The sequence below is a fragment of the Ursus arctos genome, unplaced genomic scaffold (genome assembly GCF_023065955.2).
Source record: "Ursus arctos isolate Adak ecotype North America unplaced genomic scaffold, UrsArc2.0 scaffold_8, whole genome shotgun sequence".
Classification (NCBI taxonomy): Eukaryota; Metazoa; Chordata; class Mammalia; order Carnivora; family Ursidae; genus Ursus; species Ursus arctos.
This window is the reverse complement of record NW_026623100.1, coordinates 73,890,354-73,910,116: the sequence shown is the minus strand read 5'-3', so window position 1 is coordinate 73,910,116 and position 19,763 is coordinate 73,890,354.

The following is a 19,763-nucleotide window of genomic DNA, read 5'->3' as shown; positions in this document are numbered from 1 at the left end:
CAGCGGTGCTTTGGCAGTCTCTGCCTTGCCCTTCTTTGAGCTAGTCCGGACTGGTCAATGGAGGTCAGCGAGCTCTGGCCAGCGGGGTGGATTCTGATCTGCCTGACTGCCCCAGGTTCCCACACGTCCCAGCCTGGTTGTCTGGACTCCTGCCCTCTCTTTCCTGTGCATGCCCCGTGGACACACACATTATCTCCACTCCCTCTTGGAATCCCACTAAAATGATAGTAAAGGAATGCAAAAGGCACAGACCACAAGGACAGAGAGAACAGGAGAAGAGACTCCAACAAACAAGAGATATCCACGAAATTTTAGAAGCTGGAAAACAGAGGACTTAGTGGTGACTGACTAGCAGATAGAAGAATAATCTGTCTTTCTTCAGTAGGTTGAGTATACCAGAGAGGAGACAATCTCAAACGAGATGTCAACACATTTCTAACAACGCAAAAACAGATGGATTCAAGGTATCTGACAGAGACGAGAGAAGAAAAGTGAATCTGACTTCCTTTAGAGAACAACTCCAAATAAGCTGACATGAACCCCAAAACTATGGAAAGGCTCCAAACTGGAGGCCCCAGATTTCTCTGGAGGTGAGGATTCAGAATGAGACTAAACACTGGAGTATCTGTGAAAAAGCTTCATTACAGTAGTTACACCCCCAGTTGCCGCCCCAACCCCCAGGTGCCCATTTGGGCAAAAGGCTGAAAGTTTACTCCCTAAAGAAGTTGAATTGCAGAGATGAATATCATGGAGACGCCAGGCACAGCTGAAAACAGGGTGCTGTTTGGTCTTGCAAGCAAGGGGACAAAATGAAAAATACATACACTGCAGACTAATAGCTCCACCTGCCCCACAGCTCCTATCTCTGTCTGACTCTCCGAGCGTGGCACGCCGCTTACGCCGCATCTGCCCCTGTACGTTTTTGGCAAGAGAATGGAGAAATTGTCATTGCAGAAATTGACAGATGAAAACAAGAAAGAAAATCTATTATAAGTATTGGCATTTGAAAGTTTACCCAAAGACGCAGTCGGGTCCCCCGATGATCATATTATAATAAAGCCTATCAGTTAGCAAACTTCACACATGTGCACAAAGCTATCTACGGCCTCCATCTTAAATAAGGATGTGCAGCCAAAGATCATATCATTTCTGTAGGAAGCCTCTAGAATGACAGAGAAGCCAAAACAATCTGAAAAAGGGAACCCAGATCAACCAAAAGACCCTTATTTGAATTTTAGCAAGTCTGGAGTCAATTTTCAGAGAAATCACAAAAGAAAATTTACCAGAACTAAAGGATTTGATGTTTTGTTTGTTTGTTCTAAATAGAAAAGGTCCTTCAAGGGCCCAACACCATGTATGAAAAAGGACATGGGGTGACTGGGTGGCTGAGTCAGTTAAGTGTCTGCCTTTGGCTCAGATCATGATCTCGGGGTCCTGGGATCAAGTTCCACATGAGGCTCTATACTAAACGGGGAGTCTGCTTCTCCTTCTGCCCCTCCCCCCTGCTTGTGTGCGTGCTCTCTCACTCTCTCAAATAAATAAATAAATAAAAATCTTTTTTAAAAAAAGACACCTTGTTATAAACCTTAATAATAGGAGGTATAAAGAAGATATCCTTAAAGTTTTCAGGGGAAAAAAAAAACAGCAAGAAAATTAGAAACTAAAGTACTAGTTTCCCTCAGAACTAAAAATTCAGAGGGAAAATATTTTCCAAATACAGAACATAACACTCTTCTGAATTATCAATCAGATGTAAGTTGAGAAGAAAATTCAGACTTGAAAGATCTCAAAAACTCATCTCCCATGAACCCTCCATCAGAAAGTTGTTGTAGAATGTTCTCCACCAAAAAGAGTTAGGGAAGTGACAGACATGGACAATGACAAAGATGGAGGAGTGGGGACCAGATTTATGGTCCCATCTGAAACGAACAAAGAACAAAACAAACTGTAGGAGACAATGGCTCTCAGGATACTGGACATGCAGGTAACGAAGGCCAGCAATCACTGGGAGACAGGAAGCATGGTATAGGGCAGGGAGGCTGAACCAGGTGACATCCAGAGATGGAGCTGGAAGTCTGGGGAAACCAAGGCAGCTTAAATTCACAGGGCAGAACGCTTGAGTAAAGAGAGCTTCGCAGAAGGGGAATCTTAGAGATCTAAAGAGGGTCCCCTCCAGTGTGGATCTGTGCATCTGTGCAAGAAAACCAGCCAGGGTCAGGGGAAGAGCCGTGACAGGGCTGGAGGGAGCGTAGCTGGCATCCTGTCTGTTCCCAACAGTCAGCCTGCGCTGTCTCATGATTCAGGAGGCATCTGCCAAGGAACAAGCAGGGATTTGCCCCCATGGTGGGGAATCATGAACCCCAATCTTACTGCTGCTTTGTTCCAGCCTAATAAAGATTAGAGGCGAAAACCAAAAGGATTGTTTCCATGTAATTTAACCTCAACCCAGAACAGAATCCAAGAATGCATTTAGGAATGCAAAAACACCCAGCACCCAGCTAAATAAAATTTATGAATAAATACACGGACTATCAGTATCATTGAAATGTCTTTAAAAGATAAAACTACAGTAAAAATATTAAGAATATATCATGAAGTTGATAAAATCTATAGAAGGAAAGCATATGAGAATATCATCAGCAAGGTCTAGAGGGAAGACGAGAAAGACATTGTTGCAAGTTTCTTATTCATGAAGTAGTGTAATATCACTTGAAGGTAGCTGTGGAAAGTTAAAGATGGTTACCATGGACTATGAGCAACTAAAATAACACAACAAAGAATTGTAGCTAAGAAACCAATGAAGGGATTCGAATGGAATAACAAAAAGTACTCAATGAGTTCAAGAGAGTGTAGAAAAAGGGGAAGGAGAACCAAGAAACCATGATGGAAATAAAAAACAAAGAGTACGATCATATATTTGAACCCAAACACCTCAATAATCACATTAAATATAACTGGTGAGATGTGATAGCCAGTTAGCGAGACCTTGTGATAGCCAGCCTCCAAGATGGCCACCATGAAGACCTCCCTTCTGGTGTTCACATCACCATATAAACCGTTCCCATTAAGGGTGGACTGGGCTTTGCGACTTACTAAAGACTAACTACAGACAAGATAAGGCAGATGGGATGGTGTGATTGCAAACTAGGTCGTAAAAGGCGGGGTGACATTTCTTTCTTTCTCCCTCTCCCCAGGATCAGTGGCTCTAGGGAAAGCCATATTGTGAGTTGTCCTGTGGAGAGGCCCACATGGTGACGAATGGCAGCCTCCTGCAAACAGCCTCCGTGGTGAGCTTGCAAGTGGATTCTTCAGTTTCCGTCAAAGCTTCGGAGCCTGCAGCCCGGGCAGACAGCTTGATTACAACCTTATCGGAGACCCGGAGCCAGAATGCCCAGCTAAGCTGCTTCAGGATTTCTGACCCTCGGAACCTGGTGATAAAAAGTCTCAGCAGGGGCGCCTGGGTGGCACAGCGGTTAAGCGTCTGCCTTCGGCTCAGGGCGTGATCCCGGCGATCTGGGATCGAGCCCCACATCAGGCTCCTCTGCTGGGAGTCTGCTTCTTCCTCTCCCACTCCCCCTGCTTGTGTTCCCTCTCTCACTGGCTGTCTCTATCTCTGTCAAATAAATAAATAAAATCTTTAAAAAAAAAAAAAGTCTCAGCAAACTAGGAAATGAGGGGAACTCCTCCAGTCAGATCTGGGACATCTACAAGACCCCTAAAATTAACATCCCACAGCGACTGAATGCTTCTCTCCTGAGATCAGGTTCAAGGTAATGATGTCCCCTCTCAGCATTTCCAGGCAGCATTATACTGAAGGTTTTAGCCCTTGCGCAAAGGCAAGGAAAAGAATTAAAGGGCATCTACATAGCAAAGGAAGAAATAAAACTGTTTTTATTGATAAATGACAGGATCACCTACACACAACAGTCTTTGGAAGCCACAATAAAGCCGCTGGAACTACTGAGTTTAGCAGACTTGCAGGATACAAGATCAACCTACAAAAATCAATGGATTTGTATTGACTAGCAACAAAGAATCAGAAATTTAAAAATTTAAAAATCAATATAATTTACAACAACATCAAAAATATTAACTGCCTACAGATAAATCTGACAAAAGTTGTGCAAGATCTATGCTCTGAAGATGGCAAAATACGGCTAAGAGAAATCAAAGTAGACCAAATATACATGGAGAGACAGATGGGTTCATGGATCCAATCACTCAGTGTTCTCCAGAGTCCAGTGCATACTGAATCTCTCGAGATTCAACATACTTCCAATCGAAATCACAGCAAGGTTTTTTGTAGGAATTGACATACTGATTCTAAAATTCATACGACCATATAAAAAGATCAGAACTCCGGGCTACGTACAGAAAGAGCATTGCATCAAAGAAGGAATAAGTGAAGGTAAAATTAAAATGTTTATTTTCTTATTCTTGGTTAATTTAACAGATAACAGTTTATTCGAAGTAATACCAGCAATGTATTTGATTAGGTATATGCATATATGTGTGTGTGTATACTCATGTATGCTTGTATATAAAGGACATGAGTGACAGCAATTATTCAATTATTCAAGGGGCAGGAGGGAGACATTCCAGATTATTTTGTTATTATAAGGTACACTATCTGGGAAGTGGTGTAGAGTTATTTGAAAGTAGACTTGAATTAGTTATTAATGTGCATTGCAAATTCTAGGGTATTGGCTAAAGATAGTTAAAAAAGAAAAGTATAGCTGATATGCTAAGAAAGGAGAGAAAATAGAATCATATAAAATGCTCAGTTAAAACCACAAAAGGCAGAAAAAAAAAAAAAAAAACCACAAAAGCCAGAAAAATAGTGGAGGAAAGAAAGAGAGGAACAGAGAACCAGGACAACAAATAGAAAACAGTAGCAAATATGGTAGATATTAATCCAATTCTATCAGTAATCACCTTGAAAGTCAATGGTCTAAATGGTCTATAAGAAATTAAAACCACAGTGAGATACCACTAAACATATAACAGAATATTTAAAATTAAAATGACTGATTGTATCAAATATTGGCAAGAATGTGGAACAATAGAACCCTTATATCACTGTTGGTGGGGAAGTAATATGGTCCAAACCATTTGGAAAACAATTCAGCAGTTTCTTTAAAAAAAAAAAAAAAAAAAAAAAAAAAGTCTATATGACTCAGTCCTTCCCCTCTTAGCTATCCACCCAAGAGAAATGAAAACATATGTCCATACAATAATTTTCACATGAATATTCATAGGAGCTTTATTTTTAAATAACCAATGAATAGAAGCAACACAAATATCCTCCATCTATATAACGGGATACTACTCAAAAAAAAAAAAAAAAAAAGCAATGAGCTACTGATAAAGACAACACCAGGGATAAACCCCCAAATAATTATGCTGAGCGAGTAAAGCTGGTTGAAAACACATACTCTATGAACCCATTTATAATAAACCCTAGGAAATATCAGGTACTCTGCAGTGACAGGAAACAGAGCAGTGGTTGCCTAGGGATAGGGAAGAGGCAGAAGAGAGGGATTCCAAAGAGACACAAGGAAATTTTAGGAAGTGATGGATATATTCATTACCTTGATTGTGGTGATGTCAAAATTTACATATGTCAGCGTATCAAATTATACATTTTAACATGCGAAGTTTACTGTCTGTTAATTATACTTCAATAAAGCTGTTCAAAAGAAAAAGAGCATCAAGCCCTTTTAAAGAAGACCTAGAATATGGGATTTGGGGGATCCAACACAAGACATAGGAGGAGATGGGAATGCCAGCCAATTGGTAGAAGGCCTAGGACCCAGCTGAGCAAGAGAGGACTGTCAATCAGACCGGGAGCAGGAGGACGGAGCTCCCCAGGAACAAATGAAAGACATACTTTGTGCGTTTGAATGTGCTAATTGAAACACTAAGGAAATCCAGTTCTACTGGAGAGTTTGGGCATGAATTAGATACATAAAACAAGGTCAACAATATACGTGGAGCTAAGTAAACAAAATGAGGCAGTTCTTAATTGCAAGGGAACCAGAAAGTTGCACGAGTTAGGAAATACAAAAAAGTGGCTCTATTCTAAACACACTTACACAGGCATGAAGATGCAAGATCAGTTAGCCAATTTCATACACCGGAAGAAATGGAAAGACAGAGGTAGGAATTGGTGTGCAGCTGAGCTGCGGGGGAGAGAGTGTCCCAGAGGCACCAAATCTCAACGCCCAAACCAAGAGTCAAAAGACAAAAGTCTCAAAGTAATGTATCTAGAAAGAATATAATTAGGTGAGGCCACGGGTGTGTTAGCAAATCTTATTATGGTCATGATTTCACAGCATTAACACGTGTCAAATCAGCATGTTGTACTGAACGCACACACAATGTTATATGTCAATTACGTCTCAGTGGAGCTGGGAGGAAATGGAGAGATCACGTATCATGTAGACAGAAGGGGGTAACTAGCAGAGGGGAAGCTAAGGGACAGAAAAGCCGTTGCCTCTAGGAAGCTGGACCCAGGGCAGGTCAGAGAGAGTGGGGTAGGAGACTGCTGCTTGTCATCACAGCCAATGTCCTCTGGCTTGTCAAACTATGTGTAACTATCCCTTGGACAAAACAAAACCTAAGAAAATGCATGGCAAGAATCCTGGGAGAGCACCAGTAACAATGAAAATAGTGGGCTTGACTATCTTCCACTACTTATTTGTACTTGTCCAGAGTTTCCCCAAGTCTATTTATTACTTTCATTTGAAAAAAAAAAAGGAGTCAATAAATGCAAGTGAACAAAAAACCCATCCTGTTTACAGTGCTCGGGAAGGCAGAGGAAAAGCCTTGGAAAAGAAAGTAGAAACCGTGGTGGAAAATCCCAGAGTCGTGAGGAGCTGGCGGTGTTCCTGGTCCGCAGTGCCCGGGACGGCCTTCCCTGGGAAATCACCGCGGCCCCTCCGGGCTGGGGGCCCAGCTTCCTGAGAGCTGGTACCCGTGAGCACGGGAAGAGCTAGAGCCCTCCAGCACCGCCGTGCACGCGTGTGTGCACACGCACCACCATGCCAACACAGACACACACCACCCCACCACTGCCAACACACACACACACCACCAGCAATGACATACACACAACACACACATCGCAATCTCATACACACACACACACACACACACACACACACACACACGTCAAAGGCTGATACAAGATTCCTGACATTGCTAATATTGCTAATAGGCTGCCTTCTCGTGCCTACAACTTAACCTCAAAAACATCTCCATTTGGAAACTTCCATTTTCTAGCTATTTCTCCTTCAGAAGGAAGCAAGAAGTGAAAGGGGACAGACTGAGTGAGAAGGGAAATGAGAAGGAGTCGAATGCCATCCTAAAGAGAACATCCTAAGTTTCCAGGGAAAAGGCTGGAAAATGGGTCCTTCCCACATAACATCTCATTGAATTCCAAAAATAATTCATATCCCCCTTTAACAGAAATGCAATCAAAGCCAAGAGAGGTCAAAGAATCTTTCCGAGCTCACCAAAGCCAGAATTTGAACCCAACACTCTTCCGTCCTTCCTTGTCCCCTCTCTTTTTTCTCTCCCACCTTCGCTATTTTTTTTTTTTTTTTTTTTCCTTTCCAAAACCCTGACATGGCCCGCAGATGACACTGAACCTGGGCTGGGTCTTGGTGAACTTGCACTCGCGGGAGCGATCTGAGAAGTAAAGTAAGTGAGTGAAAGGTTTCAGGTGCTCATTAGGGCTGTGCAGCCAGCCGGACGGGGCGCCGTGAGGGACAGCCGGGCTCGAGTGGCACGGGGTACAAGGGAGCAGGTGGTCAGGGAGGGCCTCTGAGGACGCGATGTCTGAGCTAATGCCTGAATGACAAGCTGGGGGAAGGCAGAAGAGCAGAGCGTTCCAGCCTGCGGACGGCTGTGGGGGGTCTATCGGGTGGGAGGGGGATCCCTGGGAGGGTGACCCTGAAGGTGCCGGAAGACTATTGGCGAGGGCTCTTGGGAACGGCACCTGTGAGGAGGGATGGCAGCAGCCGGGCAGTGGGGGTGCTTGAACCATGCTGGCCCCCTGCGCGAGGACCCTGACCCTGCTACAGTGGCCTCACTGGGCTTGAGAATTCGGTCATCTCTGGAGCTCTACTACCTGATAATTAAGTCCCGAACCTGATACTCAGCCTTTTCTGCCCTCAGGCTACAGGAGATGATTGTCTCTATCTGCGACCAGGAGAGTCCTCCGACTGTCACACTTGACCTTATTGATTAATCGCCCCCAGCCTTCCACCGTCCTTCTCAAGTGCATCAGTGGTTCTCAGCAACGGCCATCGCGCTCCGTTGTTCCTCCCCACTGCCAGCTTCCTAGAGACCTGAGACCTTGCGCTCCAAGGGCTTCCCTGTCCATAGATACTCCATTCAAGTTCATCACGGGACTCGGAACGATTGCTCGGCTCACCTGGCCGTCAGGCTCCACCACGGTGACGGGGTCCTCATGGCCACTGGCTGGTGAGCGGTCTAACTCCAAAATCCCAAGCAGAGTCGGCTTCCCAGACCACATGTGCGCGGTAAGTTTATCGGTGAATGCTGTCGGGATCAACCCCCCGGGGGGGGGGGGGGCAGTAAAGGAAGTTCGCCAGGGAACTTGAACTCCAGCACCTTGGCAACAAGGGCCCAGCTCATCTCGTGGGAAGTCTAGAGCTGAGGTGGCTCTCCACAGACTGAAGCAGGAGGGGCCATGACTTCCAAGATGACGATGTCCTTCAGCCAAGGGCAGTGTGTGTAGGGGGTGCTCAGCTGGGAGCCATCGGCAGGCGACGTTGCGGGTAGCTGGGGAATGAGCACGTTGGCCCTGAAGGGGCTCTGGGGGAGTGCAGGCGTGCACGGGGACAGCCACCGTAGCCCCACTTTGGACACTTCTAATGGGAAAAACAATTAGCTTCCTTTCCTGAGACATCCATAGAGTCAACATCTGGAGACTAAGAGCCTGAGGCCCCAATTACAAGTAGCAAAAGAATTTGGACAGGATGCATTTAATCTTGAGTTAATGGTACAAAGCTCCGCCAAGATAAACTTCTCAACCTCGACATATTTTATTTTGAAAAAAATGTTATTGTCAGGTACAAGGGAAATTCGTCCTCACTTGGGCTGCCGTGCCGGATGACATAATCCCCACGTGGGGCCACGTGTTTGGTGTGCTATCTTTTTCATCTGAGTAGATCTCTCCCCCACAGACCCATCTCCCAAAAAGCTGGCCACGGTTACTACGTAATTCCAGCTCTGACAGCTTCAGGAAAGGAAAGCAATGTGACTTGAAAACAGACATTTTTGGATGTCACATTTCTAAACATCAGATATGTTGGATTTCCCCCCACCACCACCCCCCCGGCTCTGGGGGGAATACAAATGGGAATTAAAGGGAGTACTTTGACCTTATTTTTCATTCCTTATATACATTTTTATTGAGCACCTACTATGAGGCCCATACAGTGGTAGTTAATAACAGTAGTTATTATTACTAACAGTAATTATTATTATTAACAGGTAGTTAATAGCAATGATCACCTGTCCCTGCCTCTCGTGGGCCAGGCACTGTGCAGACGTTATAATACTTGTAAGGACTATAGGAGGTAGATGGGTGCCAAAATTACCCCAGTCGTCTAGAAGGGGACATGGAGGCTGGTCTAGATTAAGCAACCTAATCAAGTGAAGTTCAAGGGCTTTCCATCTATCACAGAGTCTAGTGAAGCCAAGAAACTCGGTAGATGAGTTCTCTGATGGCCCTGTGTCTGCTTCCACGGTCTACAGTGTGACATGCAGATCTGCTTCTCAGGAGGGGCCTGGCGCTCTCGGCCAACTCGAGAAATCTAGAACTCTCCAGACTGCCAGTGGCAGGCGGTCTGGGTGTCCCTTCTATGGCCTTGGTTGTTTCAGCTCTCCCCTCGGGGCTTTCCTTTACAGCTAGGATAGAGCTAGAGCTAGGATAGGATGGAGGTGCTTGGGTGGCTCAGTTCAGCTGAATGTTGGACTCTTGATTTTGGTTCAGGTCAGGATCTCAGGGTCATGAGACCAAGCCCTATGTTGGGCTCTGCGCTGAGCCCGCAGCCTGCCTAAGATTCTCTCCTCCCTCTGCTCCTCCCCCTGCTCTCTCTCTCTCTAAAATAAATAAATAAATAAAATCTTTTTTAAAAAAGGATAGGATAGGACGGGGGACAGAAGGGAGGGTCCTACAGCCCACCTTCACCCCAGAAGTTAAGAGCACACAATGAAGTGCTGGAAATAAATACCCTCTTTGTTTGGTGTATGGTTCAATGTCAAATCCTGGATGGATGGTCACTTAGTCTACCGAACTTTTTCAGAGACATTTTTCCACCCAGTGAAGTTGTCAGGGCTGGGATCACTGGTCCCATTTTGAATAAAGGAAGTGAGACTCAGCAAAGCAACTGATGTGCCCAGGGTCACCTTCGAACGCCAGGTTGAAGGCCTCCTGCAGGACCATGGAGTCAGAGCCAGAGATCTGGGAGGGCACCGTGTAATCCAGGAGAGAGAAGACAGGCTTTGGAGTCAGAAAAGCTAGATCGGAATCCTGGGTTACTAGCTGGGTGACCATAGGTAAGTTACTTAGCTTCTCCCGGCCTCAGTTTCCTCATCTGTAAAATGGAGGGAGTAATCCTTGCCTCAGGTTGTTTTGGGGATTAAAGGATACCACAGCTGTAAAGAAGCTAGCCTGGGCTGTTGGAAATAAGTCCTACATCTCTTTCCCCTTTCTAAAGATGTACGGTATCCTTATACAGACACGTGATCATTATTCAACGCTTACCCTTACCTGCCTTCTAAAACGAATTTGAGGCAGCGGGATGCCAGGATAAGCCCAAAGAAGCCAGAGCCTGGTCCTCTTTGGCCCTTGCCCCAGGCAGGTAGGTCATTAAAGAGGCAGGAAATAGAAAGATGTACAAGGCAGTCGTTGGACCGACCAGGGCCAGGCTGAGCTCCAGCGGAGCTGAGCACGGCCCCCAGGACTCTGCTTTCTCTCCGAGAGCCTGTCTCAGTCCCTTCTTCCCCTCCCCCCACGCTGAACTTCTGTCCTGACCATGACAGTCTTACCTCTGAGCATCTTCATTGCTCTTCCCTCTGCCGGGAACACACTCCAACAAGCTGAAAAAGTTCAATTCGAATATAACTTTACTCAGTCATTCCTTTCCGCAGTGCTTACTGAGCACTGGCTAGCTTCTGAACAGTGTGCTGTTACGTTCTAGCAGGGAGACCGTCAAGCAGCAAGCTCACACGTATATAATTTCTGTTGCTAGTAAGGGCTACGAAGAACGGGACAGGGCCAAGGGACACAGTGGCAGGATGCTGTTTTAGATACGACGCTTGTGGAATACATGCCTCCGAGTGGAGTCCAGAGGGAATAGAAGGATGAGATCTGGGGGGCATGGGCAACAAGGTGGGAGGCAATCCTTGGTGGGAATTAACTTGGAATGTGTGCAGAAAGAAAGGAGTAAGGGCTGTGTACCCTGCATCCCTTCCTGGGCCTGGAATCTGGGTTGCCAAGAAGGGGGTGAACTTGGCTGCCTTTATGAATTTGCTCAAGTTATGACGTTTTCGGAGTCAAAGATCGCCGAGCCCATGGCCAGCTGGACAGAGAAGGGGGTGAGGACACTGTGCCCTGCTCCCCAGTGCAGGCTACCTATCCAGAGCTAGACAGAGCCTCAGTGGGACCGTGCAGCGTGACAGGCCAACCCATCACTGCCAGCCTGACTCGGAGACAGAAGTGCAGCCAGGCCACTGGGACAGAGACCCCTGGGATCATTGCACTCACCTGCCCACCCAAGGCATATTCTTTCTGTCTGACGTTCCCAGGGCTGCCCAAACAAAGCACCAAAAAGTGGGTGGCTTAAAGCAACGGCAATGTATGCTCTCATAGTTCTGGCGGCTGGAAGTCCGAAATCCCTGTGTTGGCAAGGCCAGGTTCTCTCTGAAAGCTATAGAGGAGAATCCTTCCTGGCCTTTTCTAGCTTCTGGTAGTTTTCTGGAAACATCTGGGACTTCTTGACTTACAACGACACCATTCCAGTCTTTGCTTTTGTTTTCACATGGTGTCCTCCTTGCACGTCGCTGTCTTGGCATGGCCGTCTTCTCAGAAGGACATCAGTCATATTGGACTAGGGCCTCACCCGACTCCAGTATGACCTCATATTCACTAACGACATCTGCAGCAACCCTATCGCCAAAGAAAGTTGCATTTGGAGGTACTGGTGGTTAGGACTCCAGGGTGTCTTTTTTCGGAAGGCAGGAAGGAGCATCATTTAGCCCATAACACCTGTCCTGCCCCTTCCAGCGAGGGGCCTCTCAGCCTCTGATGGGCACTTGCATTGACGGGAGCACTTGGCCTTCAATGTATTGAGCTCAGTTGCTGGAGATTTTCCTCTCCTGCTTCCCTCCCACAGATATTTATCAAGAGATTAATGTATTCCAGGAATGATGCCAAGTCCTGGGTGCCCAACAGTAAACAAAACAGATGGTGGAGAGCCTGTCATTACATCATCCTTGCCTGTGGGTCCTGGGTCCCCTCTGAGGCCACACAGAACACCCTGGCCACACTCTGCATGTGGCCCTGTAGTTACCTGAAGACAAGGATGGGTTCCCCAAAACTCCTTTGGATTGAACAACTTTTGACTTCTTCCTCACAGTAGGCTGACTACATAGTTTATGGACCAAACTAGGACATTTCTGAGAGTCAGAGTGAGTGCTATTAATAATTACACCAAGACAACACGCGTAAACCAGCGATGTCCTGGGCCGACCGCAACATATGGTCACCTCATGGGGCACGGGTTTCCAGGTCCTTCCTCACCCCTGGCTGCTCTCTTCTGGGTGTTTTGTAGTCTGTCTCCTTTTAAATCATTGCTCCCAGAAGTAACTGCCATATGCGTCTGGCATACTGGAAAAAAACAAATAGGCAGGGAGGTCATTTTAATAAATGTGCGGAACAGTGTAACAGAGGCAAGAGGGAGGTATTTTGGGAACGCAGAGGAAGAAACAATTAACTGTTTCTGACAAAGCTCAGGATGGCTTCCCAGAGGAGAAATGGGTCTTCAAGGGTGAGTAGAAATTTCCCATTAGGAGAGTGTTGGGAGGCCTTGGGAAGAGCATCTCCATCGTGCCTCGAGGTAAAGGAAGAGTGGGGTTCCTTGCTCACCTGTTGCTGATGGAGAATCACGTTAATCATCTGAGAGCCTTGTGAGGTCTTATCTGATGCAAGCTCTATGCTGGGCTAAACGTAGAATGTAACGGAAAGGATGTATTTGTCTTGGATGCCAGTAGTTCAGTCCTACTTCTGATCTTCTGGTTGGTTCTGAGGAAGAAGAGCCACAATACAGGCAGAATTTGGCAAATGAAGCATGAGCAACTTGGTCCAGGATTCATTGCACTTCTAGACCCCGGTAGGGGTGAGTCATTTACAAGCATTTGCTGAGAATAAGCTTCCTTGATGGGTCGGGCCGGTCTCTGCAGAGGCAAAGATCACACATGGTCATGCCTCTCAAAGAGGTCCTCCTAGTGAGCAAGACACCTGCATACAATGAACTGTAAGTCGTGACAAAATATCAAAGAACTGTCGCATACCTTTTTGAATGTGTTGTGGATTTTGCAAACACAGGGCAAGTTTTAAATCATTCCAACTGGTGGAATACAGTTGACTTTCATTGAAGACCTTCGAGGGCTTTGATGGACAAGTAAGACTTCAGAACTAGAGAAGAGGTGGCCCAGAGATGTGAAAACACGGGCAATGTGTGGAGTAAGAACAGCCTTTGGGGCTGGAATGCAGTGTGGGTGGGGAGACGGGGACTGAGGGGTGCTGTCTCGGGATGCAGGAGCTGCTGGACTAGCAGGCCACCATCATGCTTGGCCAACCATCCACATGCCTGCCTTCCTTCTGGCCAAGGTCTAAACACGAGTCCGGCGACTGGCCTGGGCAGAGGGGAGGGCCACGAGGAAAAAGGTGGCTCACCGAAGCGTCCACAGCCATAGCACATCCCAGCACCCCTGGCTACGCTTTTCCCACCCCTCACAAGGCGACTGTTCAGCGGATGCCATGGACCCGCTCCCCTGAGGTGGGTAGCAGCAGTTCTCTAGATGGATGGCTCACCTGGGAGTCGGTCTCCGTCCGGATCCAAACACTTCCCACAGCCCGGGCGATTCACCACAATCCAATCCTCGTCAGCCCTCCAAAATCCAATACACTAGAGTGTCTTGTTTATTTCCAGATCCCCAGAATGGGCACCCAGTGGCTGGTCAGCACATGTGGCTGGTGGCAAAGTGAGGCAAAGAGGAAGGCAGTAAACAAAGGGAGGCATGATAAAATAAAATCCCGTATTTGCAGAGAGGAGAGATGGGTGGGGAGAGTGAGGATGGGTTGTGAACTGAGTTTGCTCTTGTTCTTGTAGGCCCCACCCACTAAAAACACTTAAAAATTATATTTGATGGCTATGTTGGTACAAAGACAAATGTAAGCTGGACACAATTCATGATTATATATTCATTATTGTTATCTTCAAGGGTTTTTTCCCTTCTGATTCTAAAAGACATTGAACATAAGATATTTTTATGGGCCCCTTAAGGTACAGTGGGTTTTAGGCAAGGGGCTTACTATGCCCTAGCAGGTAAGCCATCCATGAGCCATGAGCATGGTGGTCAGATACGGATACATGGTCCCACTTAGGCACCAGCCAATCAAAACTCACCTTTGCAGGCTCAAGTCCCTGCAGGGCCCTTGCTGTGCCGGACCTTAGTCCTTTGGTGGCTAGATCCTGGGAAGGGCCAGAGGTTCCAGGGCAATTGTGACTCATTACCAACTGGTATGGAAGGACTGACCTACCAACATCCAGGACAATTCTGTCCTTCCCATTATAGTCTAGGGTTAGCCCAAAGTAGAGCTAGCATCAGATACGGCATGGACATTCTGGTACCTTCTATAAGCCCTGGGTGGAAGTAGAAATAAAACAATATGGTCACCGCAAAAAGGCAAGATAAAGAAAGAGGAGGAGAGGGGCGCCTGGGTGGCACAGCGGTTAAGCGTCTGCCTTCAGCTCAGGGCGTGATCCCGGCGTTCCGGGATCAAGCCCCACATCAGGCTTTTCCGCTATGAGCCTGCTTCTTCCTCTTCCACTCCCCCTGCTTGTGTTCCCTCTCTCGCTGGCTGTCTCTATCTCTGTCGAATAAATAAATAAAATCTTAAAAAAAAAAAAAAAGAACGAAAGAGGAGGAGATGAGCCTGACTGCCAGGCTTCTGATGTGGGTCACAAGTGATGCCATGACTGAAAAAGGGAATCAGCAGGAGGAGCAAGCTGGAGGGGAAAGGTAAGGAGCTCAGTCTGGAACACGCTGACTGCCGTGTATCTCCGGGATTCCAGGAGGCAATCCCTGTAAGCATCAAATAGATGGGTGTGATGTTTTTAGGAAATAAGGTAGGGATGCAAAGAGACATCTGGAAGTTTCCGTGGGTGCATAGTAAACTCTCAATAAATCTGTCCTGGGCTGAATGAGAACCTCCCCCCGCCCCCAATATTTCAGCCCCAGGCTCAGGGGATGATCTGGAGGACCCCACGCAGTCTGACACATTCAGGGAAAACACAGAACATCCTTTGTCTGATTAGGATCGGAGCAGACAACTGCGGGGCGTATTTCAGCTCCGAGTACCCAAGGTGTGGGGCCTCTGGGGGCTCACCACTGTCAGAAGTCAGCATGAGGGGCCAGCAAGAGCTTGTCTTGTTGTCTTGTACCTTGAAGATCTGGGAGGCATAAGAAGAAATTGCATTTTCCAACCCCTGAAGCAATACTTATTTTCCCTTCACATCTATTTCCCTGAGTGCGGGTTTTTTTTTTTCACTCTGTTGATAGATATTATATAATCACATTGTTTAAATATTTGAGATGGTGATTACACCACCATTCAATTTTAATTGCTACTTCTGTTAACATGTCAGATGTTCTCAAGCAAAATTAATTAGGACCAAACAATTGATTGATGGTCTTTAAAATCCAAACCTTCAGAAACTAACCGGTTTCATAACCCAGCACTACAACTGCAGAATGAATTTGAACAATAGGACGTCTCACCTCAGGGTCGTCCTCCCCTAAGGCCACGTATTAGTCTTATCAACGATGAATAAAAATGCAAAGCACGCAGTTGAGAATCACAGAATTTATTCTCAAATTCTGTGCAAAATTCCTTCTATAGCAGGTCTGAGGCTCCACTCATTTCTTTTTGAATCCTTTAAGGGACAGGCATCTCAATGCCTACCAAGACAGTCCCACCCACTGTTGGCCTCTTGCAATGGTTACCAAATTCTTTATGTTGTACCGGAAAGGAGTTCCTAGTCACTTCCTCTCGTCGCTTGTACATTTCACACTCCGAAACAACACGGAAAACTTCACTTTGGGGCGCCCGCGTGGGGCAGTCGGTTAAGCTTCTGACTCAGGTCGTGGTCTCCCGGTCCTGAGACTGAGCCCGGGGTGGGGCTCTGCGCTCAACTCAGAGTCTGCTTGAGATTCTCTCTCCCTCTTCCACCCTCTCGTGCTCTCTCTCTCTCAAATAGATAAATAAATCTTTAAAAGAAAGAAAGAGAACTTCCCTTCTGATCTGAGGAGTCCCTTGAGAACTGAGTCCTATAGTGAAATTAACAGACCCTCTAGATACTACATTCTGCCCTCGGTGATGACATGAGGATGGGGCTCTCAGGAGTTCCCTACCAGACTTCTTTCCACATTGTGCGGCTAGAAGTCCACAGACTTGCAGGCTTTGAGGAATCTTTGAGAAGGCATCCTGAACAGGTAAGTAAGTTGCCATGCCTTCCCTTTGATGTCATTTTCATAAAGGACAGCAGACCCTAAGATTTACCTCTGCCCTTGCTCATTAGGGGGGACAAGGTCAATGGCTGGGGAAGAGAGTTAACATGCTATATTGATTATTCACTCAAAAATCAGGGCGCAGGGCGCCTGGGTGGCTCAGCTGGTTAAGCATCTGCCTTTGGCTCAGGTCGTGATCCCAGGCTTCTGGGATCGAGCCCTGCGTCGAGCCTGCTTCTCCCTCGCCTCCCCACTCGTGCTCTGTCTTGCTATCTCTCTCTCTCTCTCTCAAATAAAGAAATAAAACCTTTAAAAAAATAAAATAAAAATCAGGTTGCATGCACAAATATATATATATATATACATATATATATTCATTTTAAAATTTTTAGGGGCGCCTGGCTGACTCAGTCGGTGGAACATGTGGCTGTGGATCTCAGGATTGTGAGTTTGAGTCCCACGTTGCGTGTAGAGGTTACTTAAAAAAAGAAAATCTTAAAAAAAGAAAGTAGAAAGTTTTAATTATATTTATGAGGTTTAATGCAGTCTTTCAGACGACACGTGGGAACGTGCAGAGAGGTGCTTTTAGAGACAAATGTGTACTTTGGTCAGATGGAGTCAGATTGTGCGGGTTTTGAATTCTGGCTCTGCCACTTATTAACAGGGTGACCTTCGGCCCTAGCTTCTTCAGATGGAAAATGGGTATGAAAATAATTAACCTTGCAAAGTTAGAGAGCAGGTTGAGTGAGAAAAATCTATCAAGTGCCTGGCACTCAGCCTATGTTGTAGCAGGTGCTCAATAAATGGACCCATGAGGACTGTAGATTGGCCTCTGACCTCGTGTCTAATGCAGAGCTGAGGCTACTTCCTATTTCGGAGGAATGCCGGTCCAGGACATCAGGCTGAGGGCTGGGCTTCTCTTCATCCAAACACTGTTCGTAAAGGGTCCAGTGTTTCGTGAGCACCTTTGAGGTGCCAGTGCCCTGTTAGAAATCACCAAATGCAGGACAGTGGACCCTGCACGGGTCTGGCATCCGGGCTTCTGTCCCAAGCTGGGCACATCCACTCTCCCCCCCTACCCCCCCCCCCCCCCCCGTGTGTGTGGGACGCTGTTGTCCTGGCTGCCTGGAGCGTGGCCTGAGCCAGAGGAGCGCTCCCTGGTGTGACACTGGGGTAGCTGGGGCCTCGGTGAGTGCAGAGCAGGGGAGGGAACCTCAGTCGACCCCGAGTTCCCAGCATGAAAATCCCCACCCTCGTCCTAGTAGTTTCAGAGGTGAGTGGAGAGCCTGGCATCATCTAAGGCTGACCTGGGGTTTTCATGGAGCAGAATGAGGAAGAGGGGACGAGAGACTCCCTCTGGTACAGACGGTGATGTTCATAAAGTTCACGGAGATGTGAACCGCGTCCTGTCAGCAGAGGTCTGGGGAGCTGCCACGGCTAGGAGACAAGCCGACTTTGCCCCCCTGAGAGCATGATAAGAGCCCTGCAGGTCTGGCTGTCCTTGGCAGTGCTGGGAGCAGGCCCTGGAAGGCTGCTCATGGAACGGACTGCCACTGTCGTCTGTAATGGTGTGGGCCGGCGGGGGGAGCTGCCTGGCAAGCCGCCTTCCCTTCTCTGCAGCCTGGACTGTGAGAAATGAGTCTCAGATGGAGAGAAACACTGTCTTCCTTTGGACCTGAAGTCGACTCTGCAGGAAAGGTGACAGATACGAGGACTCCTGCCCTCAGGAGGCACAGGGAGCCTTGCTTAGTGAGTTTGTTCTCTGGAGGAGGCCCAGACCCCGGGCCTGCAGGGCGAGCCATAAGGAGGAGGCCGCAGCCCGTGGCTTCTCTCAGCCCTCTCCTCCTGAAAACACACATAAGCTCTTCGGAACATTTCAGTCCTTATTGTGGAGCTAAATGCACCACAACCCCAAGCCCCTCAGAGGGGAATGGGGACAACTGCAGCTTTCAACGGGAAGAAGAGATGGAAGCCAGACGGGTCTGTTGGTTTCATGAGAAAGTGCTGGGCTTTTGTTGTTTGTGTGATTGGATTTATCTAAAGGAGTGGCCTTCAGTCTGGGTTTGAAAATCCTCAAGATGCCCTGAAGTTCCTCTAGAGGGAGCCAGAAGGAGGCCGAGAACGTGGGGTCCAGGGTCCCCTCTTCCCAATCCACCCCAACCAGTCCACTTTCATCTCATTCTTTAAAAAGCTGGGCTTAGTGTAAACGTTATTTATTATTTTTTTTAATAAAGGATTTTGCTACTAAAACCAAATTCGAGAACCACAGGTCTGTTGCCTCACTTTTCATTAGGATGCTGGTCCTGACATTCCACGCATACTTAGAGAAGATCAGTCAGTCTTGCTTGAGGAGAAGAGAATTCATTCACTCATTCCACAGATATTTACTGAGCACTTCCTTTGTGCCAGGTATGACTATACATCATGAAAACTTCAAAGGTCTAATAAGTGACACTCTTGAGTCAATTGTGAATTTTGTGTCGATGGCACAAGGGAGTTCAGAGGAACGGTGAGAGTGCAGTGGGCTCAGGGACAGGCCTGGGCTTCTACCCCCGGGAATAATCGGATTCCTATCAGCTCTAGCCACAGACGCAACTCTCTTCAGAATACCTCTTTCTCTCCAGCTTACTTTCAGTACCTTCAGCTTGTGAGGACTCTTTGGTCCAGCCACGCTTTTCCTCTTTCTTTCCCATACTGTTTTGGCCAGCTGGTGGCCATCTTAATCCAATGGGAAGTTTCAACAAAAAGTTTAACAGCTGCACTCTGGATATATTTTTTGCCGTGGTCTTTTTTCATGAGGGGCTGCTTGTCTAATAAGGACGCTGTCACATGTAATGGGAACCAAAATTAAACCTTGGTTATATGAAGCCAGTGAGATTTGGGGGCTGTCTGTTACTGCAGCGCACCCTCACCCTTCCTGATCAATACAACTC